At 38.9% G+C, this 21,086-nt stretch overlaps 1 protein-coding gene across 19 annotated transcripts in view; it reads right to left on the bottom strand.

Moving 5' to 3' along the window:
- Positions 1 to 21,086, bottom strand: part of CAMK2D (calcium/calmodulin dependent protein kinase II delta) — a 164,562-nt gene that overhangs the window by 129,306 nt on the left and 14,170 nt on the right. The gene's annotated exons all lie outside the window — the stretch shown is intronic.

Here is a 21,086-nt window from a genome sequence, read left to right on the forward strand (position 1 = left end):
AAAAAGCAAAACAAGAATGTGTTAATGAGGCCTGTGTTTTCAGGAGCTGTGTATGCATAGGAATATTTTAATACACCGAAAGGCTGAAGCAGAAGCATTGAAATATTTCAGCAGCCCTTGTAAGCACTCACAGATTGAGATGTCAAGCAAATGAAACTAAAAGAGAGAAATCGATGGTCACAGACCTTGTTATGCATTCTGATAAAGAAAACACGTATGCTTTGGAGTTGTCAGGGCACAAACACAGTATCATTTATGGCAAGGGAGGTACCAAAATATCTGTGACGCCTGAGTCACACTGCAAAAAATAACTGAACCTTCACACATTCTTGAATTGAGCTTTTCCTCTAGATCACAGTATTTTAGGCAAAGTTGGCTCCACAGATCACTTGCAAAAAGCACATACTACTCTCAAAATCACAAGAGAGAGTTAAGAAAGGAGTATCACCAACTAAATAATGAAATAAAAAGTCTTATCACACTTTCAGCATCCTTGTGTAGCACTGTTTTCCATTATCTTTGGTTGTACAACCCCTCTTGCTCTATTTCTCCCGCTCCTTCCACCTTTTTGTACCACAAACTGTTCTTAAAGTTTCTACTCAGCTTTTGCCAAATAAATCACCAAGTAAGCCTCCAAATCTTCATTCATAAGATCAAGGGAATTTTCCAATCAAGTGCTTTATTACTTGATTTCTACCCAGGATGAAAAAGTGAAGAAGAATGGAGGCTTCTCTTTTTCTTACTGTTTCTGGGGGTGGGGGCTCCTCATGTTCTTTACCATACCCACTTAATGGTTCCATAAAAGAACCATTCACTGGCACCTTGTCTCCGTCAGCATTTTCTCTGTCATTGAACACCACAGAGTTCAGTTCATGAAGTAGTTAAAAAAAACATTATGAAAAGCATATGACGTTAAAGCATACTCATTACAGTCAGTGGATGTTCACAAACGAAGTAGAAGTTCATGGCTTCATATAGGCACACAGATACACTGTCCCTTCACAGTAACACCTGGCAGTATATTTCAGTGCTCATGTACACATGGACTCACACACAATTCAAGTTTCATTTATAAATGTTAAGAGTAAATAGAACAGATCACATCAAAACTTGCAACAGATTAATTTTCCATCACAAACACAGGCATTTAGAGGCAGTTCTTCTCAAGGTAGAGACCTACAAAAGGATAGCAAGCACTCAGAAAAGCACCGTATCTCTACGTAAAGCTCATATTGGTCAAGTGCCTACTTAAACATTCCTGGGTGTGTCCCTTTCAAATACTGCAACCACAACTTACACATTTTTTAAACCTGACTATTGCAACAAAAAGTGTAATCTCAACACAGGAAGGAAGCTGCAGATTTAGAAACCTGTATTTGGATTACAGGTTCTAACTCGAAGCTCAAAACAGAAAGTGCCAATCAATAAAGTCAAGATTTAATGCCAGAAATAAGGCATTAAAGCTAGTAATTACCTGTGTTAAGCATAACCAGTAAACGATTTCACCTGGTAGCATAACAACACAGATATTATGGCACATTCTATTTTATTGCTGTGATCATATTTTGAGAACAGCTTTATAAAAATAATGGAACAAAGTAATTTGGCACTCTTTCGACTTCTATATCCATGCAGTCTCTGTAGCAGAATTAACATTTTCCTGAAATGCAAAATGCCAGAATTAAAAAATCAAGTTGTGTTATCACCAGCAACAAACCTCAATAGATAAAACTGGTTTTTTGTTTATATTTTGCCTGCAAACAACATCTCTGTGCAACTGACTCCTTCTAACATAAGGAATCAGGCCAGCATTTTTACTGCTGATGCACGTAAGAAAATCAGACAAAAAGTTCTGAATCTAATTGAAAAGCAGCAGAGAGGTATTACTGCCCCCCAAAACAGCATTCTTGATTAACATGCCTGTCCTGGGTTCAGCAGTAGCAGTCATGTTTCTCCTTCTTGGAAGCTGGTGCAGTGCTGTGTTTTGATTTCAGCTCGGGAACAGAGCTGATAACAAGGATGTTTTGGTTTGGCCAAGGACTTTGTGAGCCTCATGCTCTTCCAGGGAGGAGGGGAAGCTGGGAGGAAGCAGAGACAGGACACCTGACCCAAACTGACCAAAGAGCTATTCCATACCACAGCACGTCATGCCCAGGATGTAACTGGGAGTTAGCCGGAAGGGCTGGGAGACTGCAGGGTTGGAGGAGGTATCGGTCGGAGCTTGGTCGGGCTTGGGGGGCGAGTTATCGGTCAGCGGGTGGTGAGGTGTTGTATTCTGTTCCCTTGTTATTTCCTTTATCATTATTATCATTATCATTGGTGGTAGCAGTAGTGATTTGTGTTATACCTTAGTTACTAAACTGTTCTTATCTCAACCCGTGGGAGTTGCATTCTTTTGATTCTCCTCTCCGTCCCTCCGAGAGCAGGGGGAGGGCAAGAAAGGGGGGGAAGTGAGCGAACGAATTACCTGACTGGGTTTAAACCACGACAATGCCTTATCCAAAACTGACTAATATTAATTACTTTCACCAACTTCAAACATGCTCAGCAAGTTATGAACCCCTAATCTCCCTTTCAACAATCTAATTGGTGAAACACTAAGAACAGTTAAGTACTGAAAGGTGAGATAAGCTCCAAACAGACACGATTTTAAATGCAACCTCTTTCAAATTCCTATTTAGTGTACTCCATTTGAAGAAATAACTAATCATATCTGTCTAAAACAATGACATGCTTCTCATCCTGCTGGCCACATCAGGACATCAGAGTGCTCCAAAGCATTTCCACGACAAAAGCATTGCATGCCTAGTTGACCCAATATACCAAGCTTGGTCATGAGTTCTTATCAAATATTATCACGAAACTACATCTTGCAGCTGCTCAACTCAGCCATTCTTCAAGTAAAAGCCTCAACTGACAGCTGTTAGACTGGCACATGGCAGGTCTGCTTAACTTCACTGAGCTTCAGGTAAGTCATCTGGCAGTTAAGAATATATTTTAAATAAATACAGGTGTTCCCACAAACATGGACAGGCAGCTGTGAGGAAAAATAGCAGAGAATGGAGAAAAACCGTGCGAAGACCTACAGAAGAAAGGCTGGCTGATTGAGGGACTGTAGAGTGACAGCTCCTGCCCCCAGCTTCAGGAAGAAAGAGCAATCGTTTTAAAGCAGGGCAAGTTTCAAAGCAGCTGCACTGCTCTTCATGGCTGGAGCAAAGGCTCCCCAGCTCTCCTGAGCATCCTCCTTCTATTGTTATTATACATGGCTACGTAATACTGGTAAAACCAGACAGATATTAGAGATTTTGGAACCTATACTGATGTACAGAGAAAGAACTGGCTGGACGGCCGCACGCAAAGAGTTGTCATCAATGGCTCAATGTCCGGCTGGAAACCAGTAACCAGTGGTGTCCCTCAGGGATTGGTGTTGGGACTGGTCTTGTTCAACATCTTTGTTGCTGACATGGACAGTGGGATTGAGTGCGCCCTCAGCAAGTTTGCTGATGACACCAAGCTGTGTGGTTCGGGTGATATGCTGGAGGGAAGGAATGCCTTGACATGCTTGTGAGGTGGGCTGATGAAAACCTCATGAAGTTCTACCATGCCAAGTGCAAGGTCCTACACCTGGGTCGGAGCAATCCCAGGCACAGCTACAGGTTGGGCAGAAGAGATCCAGAGCAGCCCTGCGGAGAAGGACTTGGGGGTGTTGGTCGATGAGAAAATGAACATGACCCGGCTTCAGTGTGCACTCCCAGCCCAGAAAGCCAAATGTATCCTGAGCTGCATCAAAAGGAGCATGACCAGCTGGTCAAAGGAGGTGATCCTGCCCCTCTACTCTGCTCTTGTGAGACCTCACCTGGAGTACTGTGTGCAGTTCTGGTGTCCTCAACAATAAAAGGACAGGGAACTGTTGGAACAAGTCCAGAGAAGGGCCACGAGGATGATCAGGGGACTGGAGCACCTCCCGTATGAAGGCAGACTGAGAAAGTTGGGGCTGTTCAGCCTGGAAAAGAGAAGGCTGCGTGGAGACCTCATAGCAGCCTTCCAGTATCTGAAGGGGGCCTCTAAGGATGCTGGGGAGGGACTCTTCATTAGGGTCTGTAGTGACAGGACACGGGGTAACAGGTTCAAACTTAAACAGGGGAGGTTTAGATTGGATATAAGGAAGAAGTTCTTTACTGTGAGGGTGGTGAGGCACTGAAATGGGTTGCCCAGGGAAGTTGTGAATGCTCCATCTCTGGCGTGTTCAAGGCCAGATTGGACAGAGCCTTGGGTGACACGGTTTAGTGTGAGGTGTCCCTGCCCATGGCAGGGGGGTTGGAACTAGATGATCTTAAGGTCTTTTCCAACCTTAACTATTCTATGATTCTATGAAACATTATTTCAGGACTCCATCACATAAACAGTGTTGTCCACAGGTATTAACCAAAGGTGCTGAGATCCCTATGGATCTTTGCTTCCACTACTGAGCATTTGAAAAAGTGAGTTTAATTACGGGGGAAAAGCATCCATATGGATATTCAGGGATGTGTTTTGATACTGGGTGAGAGGAAACTGGGAAGATTTTTAGAAATCAGGCCTAAAATGAAAACACACTCTGTTTCAGATCCTATTTGATCTGAAAACATTTATTCTATTGCAGTGCCTCTTTGGGATTAATGATCAGCTCTAAATAATCAAATCCAACTAACAATTATTTACAGACTAATCCAAATGCATGACAGCATTTCTCCACCAGGATGTTGAATTACTTAAATGTTACATGACTGATTCCTTTCAATAAATGTACAATAAACAAAATGTGCAATGCTGTGGTACTGAAAACAGCTACCTTCTCAAGCACATTCACTCCTAGAATATAGCCCTCTCCAAGGATGCTGTGAAGGTGCGTCCCTCCTCTGAATTATGCAGCATGTAAACCAGCGTTTCCCAAAGCTTTTAATTCATGTCACAGAATTGGAATCATAGAATCAACTACATTGGAAAAGATCTTTCAGATCATCAAGTCCGATCATTCCCCACTGACTAGGCCACCGCTAAATCTGAGGGCCTCATCTATATGATTTGTGAACTGGCCAGGGATGGTGATTCCACCCTGGGCAGCCTGTTTCAATGCCTCATCACCCTCCTGGTGAAAAAATTGTTTCCAATATTCAACCTAAATCTCCCCTGGTGCAGCTTGAGGCTGTTTCCTCTTGTCCTGTCACTCCTTACTTGGGAGAAGAGTCCGACCCCACCTCACTAGAACATCCTGTCAGGTAGTTGAAGAAAGAGATAAGGTCCCTCTTGAACCTTCTCTTCTCCAGACTAAAACCCCCAGGTCCCTCAGCTGTTTCCCATCAGACTTGTGCTCCAGGCCCTTCGCCAGCTCCGCTGCCCTTCTCTGGAAACATTCCAGCACCTCAATGTCTGTCTTGCAGTGAGGGGCCCAAAACTGAACACAGTACTCAAGGAGTAGTCTCACTAGTTCCCTGCACAGAGGGATGATCACTGCCCTGGCCCTGCAGCCTCACTGGTGCTGATACGGGCCAGGATGTTGTTGGAAAGCTTCTAGTGCCTAGAAGCTTTCCAACTGCTGCTCTTGTCTTTGTTTCCATTCCCATTTCTCACCCTAAGGAAGAAAAGGTAGTTTGCTGCAATTACAACTGGTTTAATTTTCACTACCGAGGAGAAAGGAAAGGAAATGATCCAATCTCCTCAGTCCACCTTCCTCTCAACAACCTCTGAACTGACTTCTGACTGACCCCTAATCCCGCAGCACCAGGTGTCAGAACATTTCATCTGAGAGAGATCAGTGTCAGCAACTTTTGTCTTCCAGATCTCTGGAATACCTCCACTGGAAGCTGCCTTGCAAAATAAAAGATTCTTTTAAACCAGAAACTTCCTGTGTTGCAATTTTCACTAATCACTATTTTCTCAAAAAGGTAACAGCACCAGCAAATATATGAGCAAGTGCGCCCTGAAGGTCCCAAGTTGAGTTATGAAACACGCTTAGTCTAGCAGGTAAATTGCTGAGCACACATTACATGCTGTCATTTCACTAAAGTGGTATCATTCCTTTTAGTCATTTTTTAGACTTGACTTCAGCTAACAAAGAGAGGGGAAAAAACCCTTCTGGATTGCCTCAGGGATGATACACTTTGAAACTCAAGTAATTCAGCTACTAAATACTGGAAGTCCATAGCTTCTGTTAAAAAGTCCTATTACAGGAGGCAGTCTGACATGAGTCACCTATTCTGATGATCTTCTTAACTAAATCATGTATATTTCAAGAGAACTATAAAAAAAACCAACACTATACAGACAGTTTCATGAATGAAACAACTGAAGAGTGTATGCGGCTGTGTATACATGCATGTGCATATTGTTTCTCTAGCCATACTGGCAGGGATTGCCCCTTCACATTTTTGATTAGCACTCTACTCATTCCAAAGCCATTGCAGAAAAATGACACATTTCCTAGGAAGTATTGCAGTCTGGTACATCTCTATAGGGATAACCCCAAATCCATAAACCTGATCTTACCAAAGAACTCTGGTTCAACATAGGCTTTCACTTTAGAGCATGTCACACAATAAAAGACTTCCTAGATTTCAGAGGATCGAGACAGAGATTAAACAGCTAAGTGGCTAATTGTCAGCTATAAGTTATGAAGAGTAACTCTTCTATTTATACCTAGAAGCATTGGTATAGAAGATGAGACAGTTTTATTTGATGCCATACAACATATTGTTATTACTAGAAAACAAATCTTAACTGCTACAAATTCATTTTAAACTATTACAGTGAAAAATAATCATGTACAGTTGACTTGCAGTAAGTACTTTAATCCAAAATTTATCACCTAGGAAATTCTTGAGAAGTAATACATTGACTCAAACAGTGATGTCCATTTTAATTTATAAAGTAGTAAGACTAACATTAATCTGGAATAAAATATACTTATTAGTAATTTGCTTATGGTAAAACAAGATAATCCAACAATAATTAAAAACCCCATAAGGCCTAGTCAACTATAATATGCATTCAGAATGGCACTTGAGGAAAGCAGCATTATGTCCTACCACCATTGATCTTCTCACATAGTTCAGAAATCACATGCATTTTGCTGTCAAGTGAGCCAACCATTTCTTGGATAAGTGAAAAATTAGAATTTACCTTTATACCAGAGGCTCTCCCCATCCCTCCTTTTAACAGTTTTTATTATACTGACATAATCAGTTCTAATACTTACGAAGTATCAGTTAATTTTTAAAATATTTACTTGTTGTTTGGGTAAAAATGCAGCAGTTTGCATATATTTAAAGGAGCAAGGCTGCTACCAAGGACCTCTGATGAAATGCAAACAAATTCACAACTGTGAACAAATGATACAACTCAACTGCAGGTGAACTGCTGTGGCTTTAAATCTCATCTAACCTCCTTTTCTTGGTTCACTTCTAATAATTTTTCAAATCTATTTTGGCTACTAGCAGAATGAACAATATTCTGCTCTTCTTTCAGTTAAGGAACCCTTGATCCAGAAGGAAAGAAACACTACGTAACTTGTTTAAGTGAGTAATTACTTATTTTATTCCTCCCCCGAGAATAATGAATCCAAGAGTAAATTGGTCCCAAGCTGAAGTTCTCCCACTGTACAAAATACCAGGCGACCTGAACTCTCCTATGTAGTTCTGAACTTTCACTTACAACTTCCCGAAGTAACATGTAACTAAGCAACCTTTGCTCACATTCCTATTAAAGGCTCTTGTATACACATATTGCTATAAATAAGGTCTTCAGTAATTTTTTATGAATTATTCTTTGTAAACAACTGATTGACTCTCTGGGCTCATTTACCCCATCTAAACAGCAGCATTAAAATACTTACCCCTTCCAAGGCCACAAAATTATTTTTCATCAACTATTTTACAATGTAGTAAGCTTCAGAAATTTTCAGTTATCATTTCAGCTATCATTTTGGAGTTTCACAGTTTCTCTCCACCAAGCCAACCAACATTTCTGGAAGCGAAAGCAGCAAGTGGACCCTAAAGAGCTGCCTGCATGCCAAAACATGCCTGAAACTCATTCCTATGCACAACTGGGCACACATTGCTGGGTACTGCCTGAAGACCATCTAGCTGAATTATAAAAACAGTATTCCTATTGTACGCAGCAGTTCAGATATAACGGAGGCAATCAAGTTCTAGACTTAATTTTATTTAAATAAAGGAAAAACTCTAATTATAAAAACATGTCCAAAGTTTTCCACTTAATTTAGCAACCCTCATGTAAGAATCTTTTCCATAACCCACTAATCCCGTTTGCATCTATTGCTATTTGCCTTAATAACAAAATTAATACTTCTAATTCATGAAGCCAAATGATCTGTGGTTTGATTATACAATGAATTTACTCTGAAGTACATACGTAACTAGACATTACTACACAATTCATTTTCTTCATCATTCTCAACCTACCAGGAGACTTTCAAAAGCCATGAAGTGTGGGCACCTGTGGCACTCAACCAGTGTTTTAACACCTGAAACACAAGCTGACTTTTAGGTCCCAGAGCAAATGATGCTGCACAAAAAAAAAAAAAAATTGATGTGGGTTTACACAATGTAACATCATCAAATGAAACAAATGAGTATTTAAAACTCAATTTAATGTAATTATGCAAGTAGTTTATCTGGACAGCATTTTATTAATGTCCCCACTTGACATGTTTATGGCTATTTTAAATCCAAACAAGCTTAGACGAAACACACAGTAGTTACTGTCTGCTTTGATGTTGTTGAGCAACTGGAAGTTTATTAGGTTTCTACAGCCAATTAACTGTCCATCCCAACTTAGGAGGAAGAGAGATCAATGGGTCAAATCCTCAAATAGCTTTAAGCTCTTCACATAAGGCTTTTCTTGCTACTACCAAAGACAGCTCTGGTAACTCACAACTGGCAACTAAAAAAATATAAGAAAATCTAGCCACACTTTTACAGAGATTTCCCTCTGCATTTGCACTCCAGCTTTTTCAGTGCAGAAGAAACATGGACCACCAGGACAATCTAAGCTCTTCTGATGTAGGAATCCATCAAGAGATCCAAACAGAAATAGCAACAGCCTATCTGAATTCATTCCATCACATACAAAAGCTGGAGCAGAGTATATACGGAAGAAATCACTTTGCCAAACACCACCACAGTGGGGACTGCTCTCTGTTGGTCTGTGCCTAAGTGCGAGCAACAAGTGACGGCTTTATGAGTTTTATTTTTACTTTGTTCAACTCCACAGGGAGAAGAGCCATCACTATATATAACACATTAGTATAGCCCAGGAAAGCAAAGCAGGAACTAAGGTTTGTGTGTTTTAAAAGGAACCCACTGTACCAACTTATCAGTAAACACACACCAGACCACAGAGCCATTATCGCATTTTCTCACAATTTTCATTGAAGATTACAATGAATTAGAGCCACATTTATATTTAAAAAACCCCAAAACATTATGACTACTTTTCTACATTTTTTTCTTTCTTTAAATTAGGTATCCAACTATTACCAAAAAAAAAAAAAAAAAAAGAAAGCTCCACAGAATTAAGTAAATGGAGCGTTTGTGTCTAACAAGAAAACACACCTTGCAGTTACACAAGAAATAAATACAAGTCTCACAGTGAATACTTCTGCTTTCTCCAGATCCTGTGTAGCCCTTCAGGTAAACTAATATCCTACAACCGCTTCCTATTTTCTAGGTGTATTTCTGAACCACTACAGCACTGTACGAGATACAACTACACCTCTATCACATAGCTAAGTTAACCCACATCATGAAACATCCTGAAAGGATGTACAGAAGGACACTGAAGCTACAGATCAGGTGCAGCACAGAGAGAGTCATGTAAAGCCACTGTTCCATCGTTAAACTGGTGTAAAATTAATAAAGTGCTCCCCCACGCTTATGCATTTGTTCAGTGTAATAATGTGAAATATCAACCATCTCCCACAGAAGATTCTAAATCTTCCACTTCTAAATTACTTCAATAAACACATGAAATTTAAACATGCCCCATCTTTTTCATATCCCATCTTCCATCCCCCTTACCTTCACTTTTATTTTCTTATCCTTGTTTTTATTTTCTTCACTAGTTAACTACTTGAAAAACATTAATTTCCAATTTCCCTCAGCAAAAGGAATTCCAGCCTACAGCCTGATAGTTTGTTTAATGGGCTGGATACTGTATCGATAGCACTTCTATTTAAAGATATACTTCTAATTGTACACTTATATCTCAGCATATGCACAGTTAGGGACCATGTGTCAGCATTTCAGCTTACAGATCAAATCAGACAGTTCAAAGGGTTTAATGGGAAGCAGAAGGGATTCCAGTCCATTCATAATTAACAGTAAGTTTTTTCTTCTTTATCCCTTTTCCAATGGTTCTAAAAATATGAAATAAAACTTGAGTCTTAACAGATCAAAATGTGCATTCTGATGGCAATTAAACACTGCATATCCATGTGTTTCAAAGCTTCCGATCTACTACTTGATTATTTGTGAACTAAAGCTTCAGCACATCCGAGTGTGCTCAAAAGGATGTTCACAAAATGGCTACATTTAGCTTTCGATGCACAGAGCTGGTCTAACTTTGGTCTCAGCAGCCCCACGCCTTTTCTGACAATTCCCTGGTACAAACACTCTATCACCTACACTAATTTTTGGAAATTATACTCCACAGACTTTCAAAAACCCTTCTGATAAACAAAGTTGACAGGTATCTTCCTCTCTCAATCTGGGAGATGGGGGGTAGAATCTAAACCACAGAAATGAAGAGTGTCTTACTGTCATCTTCTAGTGAGTGATGCACAGAAAAGTCTTCACTGCAAAACATTAACATGAATTTGAAGTCAAGAGCTGCAGAAAAAAAACAAACATCACACAACACAAGAACCTGAAATGACTGGCCATGCTTATTACTACATAGTAGGTAAACCCAACAGAAAAGGAAAAAAAAAAAAAAAGAAAAGAAAATATAGTGAAGATTCAAAGGAAAAGTACCAGGAGAAAAATACTGTCAAAAGCAAGTATTTCAAATCTGGACTTAATGAAGGCAACTCAAGTGTCCAAAAGGACTGGGATGGTACCCAAGTATTCAGACCAGGGTGAAACATTGAGGAATTTTGTACCCAAAAACCATTCCAGGAACTGTCCAGAAAAAGTCTCTTGAAAAGAGAGTTATCCTTTAATCAGAAAAGCATCTCTAACTCACATTCGCTGGGTGGTAAAATCCTTTGGCTCTTCAGATGACTCTAGATATTAGTACATCATTAAACAGCCAGTAAAGCAAACATGTTGAGAAGCATTTTCATTAAGGCTAGAGGACTTAAGGTACTTTGTTGAAACCACTATTATGATCATACCCAGAAGGGAAAATAAACAAAACAACCCACCTCTAAGCAATAATTATTATTTTTTAAATTATGAACTATGATGAATATCTGGATAATTTTGCTGAGTTTATCAAGTTTTACCAAGTAAAAAGTTTTACCAAATTTCTGGGGAGCTGGAAGGCCTTTTATTTATTTTTTTTAATAATCATACCATCTTGCCATTCAACTTGAACAGTTGTTAGTACTGTATATGTGAGAGGCTGTAGGAGGATAAACATGCCTAAAAAATGTAAAGGTGTAAATTCGATTTATTCCAAATAAATAAGGCCTACAGTAGATAACCTGTTAAAAAAACAAGCCTACAAAGCTAAATCAGTCATTCAGCTACAGCAAAGATCTTGGCAACTTTTAATTACTGGATTTCAGAATCACACAGTTCAATACTCCTACTGAAAATTTTAGAGTATTTACATTCCTTTCAACATTAAGAATTGAAGACTGTGTTACTCCTCTGCTCTGCTTCCTTAGATTTGTTTTATATTTGGCTGGTGCTTCTTTATGACATACAGACATAACCAGGCAGGGTTAGGTAATCACTTAGCTTTGAGTAAGCAGAAGACTAGGCAGAAATATTATCCAGTTCTTCTTTAATATCCAGAAGAATTCATAGGAACTTCTCCTAGTTTAAAAGAAGTCAAGAACTCATTCTGGCGGGACAGAAAAGATGAAGAATCTTCAGAAGTATATCTAGTTCCTCCACTGTACATGAGAACTGCAGTGTTTCCTATTCCCTTTCCTCCATCAGCAGTTCAGCCAGATTTTGGTTAACAATTTGGGCAAAAGGTAACAAAACTTCTCAAGGAAGTTTCTCAATCGTCTGTTTTGCTCTAGGGAATCAGTTATGTGTTTTTTGTTGCAGTTTTGGTTTTGGTCCTGTCACGCTGTCGTGTCCGCCCACCCACTACGGGGAACTCCCCTCTTCCTCTCCCAAATCATAAGAGCTTGCTCAGCATGTTTCACTGCCTTTCTGAAATTATCAAAACTTTATTGCATTCTTTAGTCAACTTGCTTGGAAAAAGATTCCACTTCACCTAACTACCCCAAAATAACCTTTTCTGTGTTATCCACTTTAAAATTTATGAGGCTAACAAGATACTCATCCAGAGATCTCCAGCTGCATTTACAAGTATCACATATACAGAATTATTTTAACCAAGCTCACTAGTCGTTCTTAGAAATTATTCTATTACCCAGGGTTATTCTGTCATTGTAAGAGTAATAAGTGAGACCAAGGCTGCTTCTTTAACAGTGAAATGCCTTATGAAGAGATTGCATACTAGAAAGTCTAAAAGCACGCAAAAGGATTTACTGGGTAGGTAGCATCATTGGAGCCTTTTTTACATTACTGCTTTAAAAGAAGTTAAACAGCAATGACATGTTTGCTTTCAGCAAAAAGACAAGACATAGTTCCTAATTTTTCCAGAAAGGGAAGAACAGCTAGGACAGACTACTCTAAAATAACTTAGTATTAACAGCTTAGCATTTCTTTATGAACAGTTTATGCACAGAAATAATAGCTGAAGAACTTTCTCAGAAGATTTATACATCTACACAGTAACTAATGATAGCTTACAGGCACACTTAAGTATGGAACACTAGCCTGAATACTTCATGTGAAAATGACCTTAAGCTACATGACAGACTTCTTAATGAAAACTGACGTGATAGTTCCTCCTTCTCAGTGAAGTAGGTTTTTAAGAGACTGTTGTTCTAATCTTTTACATGCACTTTTTACTTCCCATTCAAAAAGCATCATTTGATTCGGAGTCATTTTTTCGAAGAGTTTCTTGTGAAGAGATTGCATACATAAACATATACTAGGTAATTACAACAGAGAAATATCCTTTCCAATTACAGCCTTCATAGTCTAAATATGTTCTTTGAGTAACTGTACTGCAAAAGGCCATTTTCTATCCCTTGAAGGTTGATTCTGTGGTGTCATGGCAAAGCATCGTAAGGAAAGTTAAACAGCTAATATGCTTTCACAGCCTTCCAACATCACAAATAAAAAAAAAAAAATGCTCTTAGTTCCATCCTCACCCGCTCTATCTGCTCTTTTCTCCTACTGCATTTTCTTCATGTTCACAAGCCACCACTGTCTCATGCAGAACACAGAAATGTAGGAAGAGGGGTGAAAAAACCTAGCAGGGCCATTGCTTAAAGAAACAAATCTTCCATATGAACAGAACTCTCTATGAACATCTTCACCCTGTAGGTGAATTTCCTTAGCAGCCAAATGAGCCTGTAAAAGCCTATATAAATATCCATCTCAGCCCTCTAAGAAGGCATACGCTGTTAATGCTGTACCTATAAATGTCTTGAGGGAACAGTTGGGAAGGAAAGGGCTTTGCAAAGCAAGTAAGGAGCTTAGCAGACAGAGATAATCCCTTTCAGGAACACACAAAGACATTGAGAAAGGTGAACAAGCATTATGAGATCTGTATTTCATGGAGAACGTGCAGCATCTCTGTAGCAATAGATCAGAAAACTAGGAACCACGGCAAGCACTCTGTCAGACTTTCATTAAGAGGAGCTCGATTTGGCAATCTCCTCTACACGTCACCTTCTTCACTAACAGTAATTGCATCACAAATCTCACTGCAAACAAGAGTACATCACCCCAGGCAGAAGCACAACTCATTTCTCTAACAGGTATTTTGCAGCAGTTAAGCTGCACGTTATTCCCTGACTCGCAACAATTTCTGCCAGAAACAGTATCATTTCAAGAATGTTGTAGATATTTTATGGTCACATGATCAACTAATTTTAAACAGCGTGCCAAATATGAACAAAATCAGGGCTAAAAGCAAAACAGCCTTTCACCTTTTATCATCATGCTCCTTTCCTCCCAGTAAAAAAACCCAAACCCTTAGTGTTTTCAATGTCAGCTACTCCAAGTTTTTTCCACTGAGTTTTTAATATTTATCAAAGCATTTCATCCTTTGAGTCTTAAGATGTTGAATTTGATTTAGGCTATTTTTAGTCAACTAATGGCATAAAATCATTCCAGTTAAAGAATGTTTTACTATGGCATATGAAAATGAAGACCAAGAAGTAACACAGGTTAACACCATATTCCATCAACACCAGTAGATCATTTCTGAAGGTAAGGACATTTTGATCACATGGGTTTGAAACATCTTAAAACGGAAGCCTACATTCCCCTTCTGCATGTTGTTAAAACTCAGATATGCTAATTCAAAATGGTCTGTACTACATCTCAGCCCTTTCACATCTTTGATACATTTTATTGTAGTGGTGTTTCTAAGTGAAGCCTATGTTTGTGACGTATCAGCAGGAAGAGAAACATGTATCACTGAAGAAGCCCCTTAACACGATTACACCTGAAGCTGCGGTAGTCAGGCAGAGTACAAGCAAGGTGCCAAACACGCTTATCTTGCTTCGTATTCTGTCACACCCCACAAAAGCGTCTAAAATTTCTCAGCCTGTTTCCAGTGATACATGCAAAGCATTTCCCCTTTCTGTACCCAAAAAGGAGAGGCAAGAAAGAGGCCAAGAATTTTACATGAAGAAGTCATACACAAACCCCCTGTATTCACTGGAAGAGCAGCAAGTCAGACATTACTTAGCACTGGGCATAAAGGAGAATGAAAAGAAAAGAGAACGGAATGGAGTTTTCAACAGACTGTCTGAAAACTCTTTCCATAGCCCATTTACTACAATCAGCGAACATGCTCTACTAACAGGACAAGTTCAAATGACCTTTATTTGGCTTGACATTGCCTGGATGAGTGGCAGTAATATCATACATACATGAAATGTTTGTGACATATTCTGCAATTTTCCTATCAGCTCAATGGGGATAAAGCACTGACAGACTACTTCTAGTGGTCACTTGCTGTGTAATGCCATTCCGTGTCCTAAAAATTTACAAGTAAATGTTAAAGTTACCTGCATGTTTATAGAAAGGAATGGAAACTGCAATTTTACCGACTGGTACCTGTCAATATTACGGTACAGTTTTCACGCACGTGCTCTGACCAATTTCAACTCTCCTTGGATTCAGCCAAGGCTGGTAAAGGGATCACCCTCAGAATCCTATGCTTGGTTTCACACTGGATGCAGTGTTACAAACAGAATTACTGATGTAATTTCAATCATATGCTAATTTTTAAAAGACAAAAGGCAATTCTGAAATCAGCCCTCTATACTGTGATTTTTTTATTGTCGTCCCAGGGCAATTCACTGGTTCCATGATTTAGCTCTTCATGTTCCAAGGGGAATCACTGAAGAAGTACACAAGAGTGAAAATACAACATACTATTTCCTAAAAGAAACATCAGAAATCAAAGTTAAAGGAAATACTTGGTTGGTTATTCTAATTTCTTTGGCAGAGGGCATAAGAGAGCCATCTGCCATGTTAGCAGCATTGCCTCCCCATTTGTCCATGACACTATACAATTGCATAAAAATAAAACAGTTCCACAAGTTAAAGTTAATCCTGCTGAGACAACAAATGAGAAAAACAGAGTTCAGAGGAGGAATTATGTATCATTATGATCCCATCAAACACAACCCACCACAAGATTACAACAGAAGTGCCATCTAAGTGTTGGTAGCTAACTGGTGATGAACGCAGCAAAAGGCCTTCCAACAATGCTGCCCTACCCTTTGGCTCTGACAGACATGGGGGATTACGCCAAAGCTTGTAACACAAAGATCAGACAAAGGGGAGTCCACCACAGATTCTTCCCAGATCTCCACATTGCTGTACACCCAAAGCTTTCCAGGGTTTTCCACGGATGACTATTAGGGCATTAAAAGAAGTTCTTGTTGTGCTGTTGCACACTTAACTTTCTAACTACCACCTCTGCAGCACAGGAAGACATAAAACCTCAAGAAAATTGTGCTTTCTAGAGTTTTGGGTTTTTTTTTTCTGGTTGGTTGGTTGGTTCGGTTTTGCCTTTTTTATTTTATTTTTCAAACTGTTGTTACCAAAATGCTACAACAATTGCTGTTTGTCATTTGTTAAAACACTAAAAGCTCGTATTTTATACTCCTTTATTAGTGGGGTAGGGTTTTTTCCTTTTCAATTACAAAAAACAGTGACATCCAGGTAATGATGACAGAGTCACATCAAACAAACAAATAGAAAATTTTCTGAATTACTTTTTTTTAGTTCACCATCCAAAAACTCTCAAAGGACTGTAGAATCATCAATAATTTATTTACCCCATCCCCCAGAAAGATGAAAGTCCAAGCTGACAAAAGTCTGTTTCAATCAAATGCTATAAGCAGACAATAAAAATGTATCTATTTAGGCCTTTGTACAGATAACTCTAAAACTAGATTTTTTCCACCATTTTTAAACATTTATTTTCCCCTTTTATAATCAACCTTTGCAAATTTCCAAGTCAATAAAAGGAAGAACATTACAAGTACTCAAACCAGCTCTGAGAACTCAACAACAGGTTTGACAACATTGCTTCCTCCTGCACAGCCCTTCATTTTTATATTAGGCAAGAAAGCTTAGTCATTAAGGAAAACTTCAAGTGCATTTGCGGTGCTTGTCACTCAACAATCCACTACAGAGCATCCATTTATTTAATGAGAATCAGGCTGAAGTAGTGGTGGGCTGTTTCATTAAGTTGTTTCATAGAAAATCTCATGAAAATATGAAGAATCTTCCCACACTAATGACGTAAAGGTATCGCTGTAAGCACACAATGTTAAATGTATTGCAAAGTCTTACTCTGCTTTATATTTGGATATAAAATCATTCAAGACAAACCTTTAATAGTTGACTACAAAATAGTTCATTAGCTGCAGACATGAATGACACCATAGTGGGATGCCAGCATAATATTTTCATTTCTTGAAAAGGCAAATCTAGCGATAAACAGGTTAAATGAACATCACGCCTTCCAGGTAAGTTAACCAGATCTCCCCCCTCCAAATTCTTAACCCTTTAAAAATAACCATGAGGTCTTCTCTCTTGGTGACTATTATCCATGCCAATGCTTCCTTTCCTCTACAACCTCTTCTCCTTTTATATGGCAGGTAGTCCACACTCACAAAACAGAAGAACCCCTGGTACACCAAAAGGTCCCAGCAGGCACCCCATGTATTATTTTCACATTTTTATAGATAGGTTCAAACTGAACTTCAGAAAGCTGAAGTTAAAGCAGCATGGTTTTCTGGTAGGAATGGGTAAATGTTACCGTGAGAGAAGAGCAGCCTTCAGAAAGCACTAACACACACGAAGGATATGTTTGTGGTATTGGAGCACACTTGAGTTCAAAGATTAAGCATGTAATATAAAACCATAGCAAATCTAAGCTCAAACGTGTAGTTTCATGGAGAGTTCTGGTTAAGCGTAGAGTTTGCAGTGGTACTAACTGCCCATTTAAGGTGCTTAAATACTGTATATGAAATTAATTTGGTCAAAACATATGCCAGAATTGAGATATATCCAAAGCACATTCAATTCAAATAGGCGTGAATTTCAAAAAAAGGATTTTTCTAACATTTCGACTACAAGAACTTTCGTTCCACAATTTACACAATACAGAAAAGGAAAATAAGCACATTTCAAGCAAATAGAACAGTGTAAGAGACTGTTTAAAATAATCTTATAAGGGCCCCATCTCAAGAGACACAACCCAAAAAACACCACAAACCCCACCAAAGCAAACAAACAAAAAGCACACCAAACCTACACATGCCAAACTCAGAGGCCCATTTTATAAACTGCCTCAAGGATCTGACTTGAGAACAATGGTCCTCAAACCAGGAGCTGTTTAATACCGAACAAACCTGGTGGAGTAAGTGTGCATGGGAAGGATATATGAACACCACAGAGTCTGAAACTATCCATATCCTTCTAGTATCTCACCAGAAGTTACAAAGGATACAGGTACTAGACTAAACATGATCAGGTTATAGCAGCTGAAAATTACTGCCCACCAGTGGAATTTTCTGACTGTACACAATTGAATCTGCTACAGCTGTAAAATAAAGTAGGTGAGCTTAAACATCATCTACTGAGGTCTCAGACAAAGTCTATATGCACAGTTTCCTCAATGGTTCCTTCATACACTCTTTTCTTGGCAAAGAAAGAAATAGTATGTTAAGAACATGGACGGGCAGGGGAATCCTTCAAAGACATAAAACATCAAAATGCATATGCTTGCATTCTGTTCATCCCAGCATGCAAGCACAGAAGCAGATTTAGTCTGCAAATACCCCATATTCACATAGATAATTTTGTACAGCTACATCTTGTGATGTCATAAAAATCTTCTGGGTTTTGGGGGGACTAGTAAAATTCCCAGAGTTGACAATCTCTGCTCAGTAAGACAACTGTTGGGGCTTTTAACTCTTATTTTGAAGCCACTTGGAGTAATTCAGATAGCTGTTGTATATGTCATTCTCACACTGAAAATGCATTCATGTAATATAATTAAAGAGTTGATTTGGGTTTTTTTTTCTAATCACAGCTGAGATTGGTCAGTAACTGTGCTATGAATTACAGATTCAGGTGGGTCAACTTCAGATACCTGAGCTTTGATGTGTTGCTAAGGTTTTTGCAAGGAATGAGATTGTAGCATTAGGTACATAGATCATTACATTTGGTATATAGTTTGCAGTCCCATAATCCTATTTTCTGTATAGGATTTGCATGGTCTGCTGAACATTTAAGAGATGTAAAGAATATACACCTGATTCAACTGACTTTTGCTGTAGAAGTCTGATAATATTAGTATTAACCTGGTATGATTACAGAATCCTATTATTTACTGAAGAAGCCACCATTAATTCTGAATTATCACAAGCTTGTTTCATACCTCATCTATTCAGTACTCGTAGCTCGCAATTCAGTACTGGAAACAAGCTATTGTCTTTTTTCTTTTTTCCGTTTCTGTAGAACTACATCTTGAAGTTTGTCAATCACCCTCCAACTGAGCATTACTCTCTTTGTAGGGACCTCTTTCCCTTCCTCCAAGTGAAGCAGGAAAGGGAGGGGGCAGGGAGAATCTCAACAAATTATCAAAACACTGTACTGAAAATAATAGGAGTTTCGTTTGTTGTTTTGATTTTTAATCTGTCTAGCATCAGTTTTTGATTGATCATTAAAATTCATTAAGCAACAAACCCAACATCAAGGTACACACATCTACTTTAGAAAGATAAATCAGTCAAGCAACCTGAGTATTTACAAGGCTGAGGAAGTTTAATACTCCCTTCATTTGAAATCATACCTCCCATTTTTATAAAAAACTACTCAAATGTTTTAACAAAACAAGGTTATGCCAAACAGCATGTGGCTTTACATGAAGCTGTCTGGTTCACTACTAATAAATACTTTTGCTTAAAAACCCATTTCATATAGCTTTAATAAAAATTACTATATTCTGTGTAGGACAGTAAACGAGACAGATGCAAATCCAAGTACTGATCTCATGAATGCTTACACCCGTTAGCAAAATTCACCATGTTAGCTGACACACTTACCTGTATTGCTAAATACAAAGCCACTGCTGATTGATGTAAAATCGCCTCCTTTTCAAGATTAGATTGTGAAGACTTGATATAATTAACTTTTCTGTTCCAAAACACATTCACCAAGCTCAAGATCTTTAACCCACCTACTTAGCCCTTATTTCCAGAAGCTCTGGATGCACTTTACCACAGAACTGGAACTGACATCAAGTGCCCAGCTCCCACAGAAGGGTGAGGGCAGTGAGGTGCCTCAGTCATCACAGTTGCTAGGCCCTCTCACAGGGAAAGCTCTAACGGTCTACTCTATGGAGCCCCATCAAGCATACCTGAGCAAAGCAGCATCTGAGACCCCTTACACAACACCTCAGACCCACATAATCACTGGTGACTGCCAGAATTTCCTCACAAAATGCTAAAAATACAAACTAGTCAAGAGAACTGCATGCAACACAATTCATGTAACCAGAAGATCATTCATTTTCCCTGTTCAGGAAGCTTCTACTGTCCACTCTCACAGCTTTATGAAACATCAATTTCCCATAAACTAGGGTTTAAGAAACATGACTGGAAGTGGCCTCTACGGGGGGAATAAACTTAAAATGCCAGGCAATGCATTTAGAGGAAAACTCAAAATCCATATTGAGCTAATTAGGCCGTTTCACATATTTTATTGACTGAACCAGTCAACAACAATTAGCAACACTTTTAAAGTGTTTCACTTTTTTTAATGTGTGAATTAATGCAACTTTTCTTTAAACAAACAAGAACTAAGCTGCTGTAAGTACATTTGCACAGTTGGGTTGGGTTTTTTTAGGCATTTTGTTGAATAGATGAGCATCTGTGGTTGCAGAAACAGAAGTCAACACTCGACAAACACTATTCCTAATTTAGCTTCATTTCATGGAGCTATTTTCATAGCAGTTTCTATTCGACCTTGCACAGAGGTGAGAATAATGGCAGGCTGTAGAAAGCTACTATGTCATGAACTGAACACCACCTCTGTGATGGAAAGAACTGGGTTTTTGTCTTTGGTCTCAAATACGTGCGATCTTGAGAAACTGTGCCAAAAAAAAAAACAAAACAGAAAAACAAAACACCTATCTACATCTGTGAATATCAGGTTGGGTACAGTAAGCCTTCTAAAACACTACTCTGTTGGAGTTTTCTAGGCAGGAATCAATGCCTTCTGCAAGGATCCATT

This window comes from Pezoporus wallicus, unplaced genomic scaffold, assembly GCF_028554395.1.
Source record: "Pezoporus wallicus isolate ANWC-B61680 ecotype Strahan unplaced genomic scaffold, APGP_CSIRO_Pwel_v1 contig_6312, whole genome shotgun sequence".
NCBI classification, from domain to species: Eukaryota; Metazoa; Chordata; class Aves; order Psittaciformes; family Psittacidae; genus Pezoporus; species Pezoporus wallicus.